General features: G+C 38.2%; 1 long non-coding RNA gene across 1 annotated transcript in view; it reads right to left on the reverse strand.

Moving 5' to 3' along the window:
- The window catches only part of LOC137048301 (uncharacterized), a 43,662-nt gene extending 43,553 nt beyond the window's left edge, over positions 1 to 109 (reverse strand). Inside the window, exon 1 of the long non-coding RNA XR_010899367.1 lies at positions 70 to 109. This is a non-coding gene — a long non-coding RNA (uncharacterized lncRNA). The remainder of the gene's footprint in view (positions 1 to 69) is intronic.
- Positions 110 to 3,869: the final 3,760 nt, after the last annotated feature.

A 3,869-nucleotide genomic window follows, 5' to 3' on the forward strand; every position in this document is an offset into this window, starting at 1 on the left:
GGATCACTGGTTCTTTGATCAGTTGTAAGGAACCTTTAATTTAAACTGATAATCGTTTGTTTTACTCACTTTTTCGCAGTTTCCCCTAACTCCACTCATGCAGCTGCTCCACTCAGTCAGACTCAGACCTGCTGAAGGAGGGGGCGTGATCCGGCGGGAAAGTGACGTCAGTGCATACTCTCAGACTGCTAAATTTCACATGTGTGTATTTAAAGTCATCCCCAAACTTTAAGGTGTTTATAGTGGAATTTGACTCATTTATATAATCTTTGAAATTGTTTAAAAATAAGTCATTAACATGTTTAAAATATTATGAAAGAACTATTGGATCCACTGCTACGAATTAATGCTACACTTTTTGTGATCTGCTGTATGTTATGCTATGTTTGTTGCATGTTCCTTCTTCAAAAAAAACAAAAACAAAATGCATTTGCACAACGTCATTGTTTTCACAAATTTGCGTTTTGTAGACGACAACAGTATTGTTTTCAAAAATGTGCTCTTTGAAACCCATTTTCAAATGTTTATGTTTTCAGACCTCCAAATGCTGTTGTCGTGTAAATGAACAGCCAAAACAAGGGGGGAGATCTGCTTTTAGTCGTTAACAGCCCCTTAGTTCCCAAGATGTATTAACCTCTTAAAGGTGCCCTAGAATGAACAATGTAATTAACCTTGCCAGAGTTAAATAAAAAGAGTTCAGTACATGGCCATCACATACAGTGAGTCTCAAACACATTTGCCTCCTCCTTCATATGTAAATTTTGTTTGTGAAAAACACCACGGAAAAGCTATTTTCAACATAACGCCACGTGTGACGCAATCGCTGGGATCATTAATATGTATGCCCCCAACATTTGCATGTCAGCCCATGTTCATTGTCAGGCGGATGCACAGCCGTCGGGAGTTCAGCAGATAAACAAGCGTCACACGAGGAGAGACAAAACGGCAGATCATGGAAACAAATGTCATGTTCCAGGCTGTGCAGGGGACGTGAGGACTTTTCATAGCCTTCCCACAGATAAACAATGCCAACAGTCATGGTTGATGTTTATTTACAATCGGATACCGCAACAATTTGATTCAAATTTGTTCATTTGCTCGGCCGATTTCACCACGGAGAGTTTTTCTAACCTGGGGCAAGATTCGCTCAGCGTCTAAAACTGAAGAAAGGGCCGACTCCAACCGTATTCCTGCAAGCAGTAAGCAGTGATTTTATCCACTTCCAGACTGTCAAACCCATTTCTGATTAAATTGAAAGTTTCTTAGTAAGACAACATTACGATAATTTCCCCTGTGTTGTCTAGATCTAACGCAAGATGCTAGTATTGGAAACTCCAGTAGCACACATAACAGTTTGCCAAATGGCAAAGGTATTATTTCCTGCCAGTGTTGTCATAAAAATACAACAGTAGATACGAATGTCGATCCCTGTTGACGGATTGAAAACTAAATTAGCCTATATTTCATCATTAACACATAACTCAGAAGCGAACTACGTTTACTACTACTGTTACAACTCGATCCTTGTAGCTAACGTCACCTTCTTCAAAATCTAAGTTGAAATGATAGTCATTTGACAAGGCTTCTAGTCAATTTGTTAAATAAATGTACATTTTTGAGAACTGAAGTATGATTATTTTGCAGCGGGTGAGTAGTAAACGTGACACTACGTGACCCCTCGCTGCAGCCTGTAGCACGATGACGTTGCTGGATCAGATCCAATACGTACTGGATGGTGGATCGTTATGGCAATGTCATTCATACAGATCTCTGAGTTAATTTATCATGCGTATGCGCTAGTCTTAATGTATGATCATTATTGTATATAGATGATGTTCTAAACTGTGTAGTTGTAGTACTGATAAATAGTATTAAGTAATTATTGATTAATAAATCATCTTTTCATAAATGTGATGCTTAAATTATCCTAGTTTCGCTGTACATGCATGCAAAACAGTTCATTTTTATATATTCTGATCATACTTGCTGTTGAGTGGAAGGAAAAATGAGTCAAGTAGCCTAATTGTCTCTGTAATTTTAATCCTCAATGCAACACGATCTGTAAAGAACTTTAAAATACCAGTACCCTACACATTCAAGGGAAAATGCAAAACGTGTGTCCTGATGGCGTGAGCATGTTATTAATCGTTATTTTTGCGCGAGCGGTTTGAGTATTTATCTATCCAGCAAAACTCTCCTGTGCATTCAATGATGTCCCCAAAACTCTTCTATGTCCTCATCGAATTGTGAATGAAACCACCGCGCATGTGCGTCCAGTACGCGTTGGATCTGATCCAGTACGTCATCGTGCTACAGGCTGCAGCGAGGACTTCTTGTCTACATTAGGCCTACTTTGTTTGGCTAAATAAATCGACTTTTTAAATCAGTTCTGTACTTTCAAACTGTAACGTTACTGTAAACAACATATTTACGCGCTACCCAGTTCAGTTCTTGATTCAAAGTTGAGAAGCTATCATTGTAAAATCATTGCCATGACGGATGGTAGATGTAGCTGTCATTGAGCTGTGCAGTGAAACAGCCAATCAGAGCAGAGCTCAACATTAATATTCATGACTTTTCCAAATAAGGCAAAAACAGAGCATCACATCCTAGGGACAATTTATAGGGTTGTAAATGGACCTGTAAAACCGTATCTGGACAATTTTTACCCTTAAATAAGCCACATACCTCTATTTAGATATCAGAGAACAATTTAAAATATTGTTTCAAATGATTCTATGGCACCTTTAAGATCTGGGACCGTTTTAGTGATTTCCGCCTGGGTTTGGCCTACCCAACTTGAAAAGCTTCCCATACACACATACAGTGGTCTAAATTTCAGGCATTGGTGGCCTGAAAATGCAAACTTTTGAAAATGGGATTAGTGCAAGTTTTTTTAAATGATACCATTACTGGCTCTGTGTAAAATATAAAAGCGCACATTTGTGAAAATGATGATTTCATGCACATGCATTACATGTTCAGTCTATAGGTGCATAATGTTTCTTTACAAAGTGACATCGCCTCCTACTGGCCTGGCATGAATTATACAGCGTTTTTATTCATTTTTGTGGATCCGTGAGGATCTGAGCTTTTTACTACATCATTGTTGTCGTGCAAACGTACCCTTAGTTAAGCAATGAATGATCAGGCAGTTTTCTTAATGTGACTTTAGAATGGCAGCAAGGATTTCAACACACATTATTGATGCCATTAATCCTGATTAATCCTATAATCCTATAAAGTTAGTTAAATCTAAGTCGACGTCAAGTTTATCAATCAAAGTTCCAGATCACTTAATTGTCAACCAAACTGAAGGGGTAGAGCCGATTTTGCTACTTTTAATAATTGAGTCTATTAATTCTGTTATCCCTCTATCGAATCTGTTGATCCTGCTAAATGTTTCCCTGTACAAGTGTTTAATTTTCCCCCATTACAATTTCGCAGGTTTACATTGCTCTAGAGTCTAGTGAAGCTAGGCATTAAAAAATCAGCAGGAGTCGATAAAATTGAGCCGTTTTCTAAAAATGGCTGCTGGTGTTGTGGCAGAGTCAGCTTCTATTTTTAATGAGTAACAGACATTCCATTATTTAAAGGTGAAGACCCTTTAGATCCTAATAATTATCATTCTATCTCCTGACAGACAGGCAGATAGATAGATAGATAGATAGATAGATAGATAGATAGATAGATAGATAGATAGATAGATAGATAGATAGATAGATAGATAGATAGACAGACAGACAGACAGACAGACAGACAGACAGACAGACAGACAGACAGACAGACAGACAGACAGACAGACAGACAGACAGACAGACAGACAGACAGACAGACAGACCAGTTGAGAATGAATCCCACAAACGTAG

Source organism: Pseudorasbora parva, chromosome 19 (genome assembly GCF_024679245.1).
Source record: "Pseudorasbora parva isolate DD20220531a chromosome 19, ASM2467924v1, whole genome shotgun sequence".
NCBI lineage: Eukaryota > Metazoa > Chordata > Actinopteri > Cypriniformes > Gobionidae > Pseudorasbora > Pseudorasbora parva.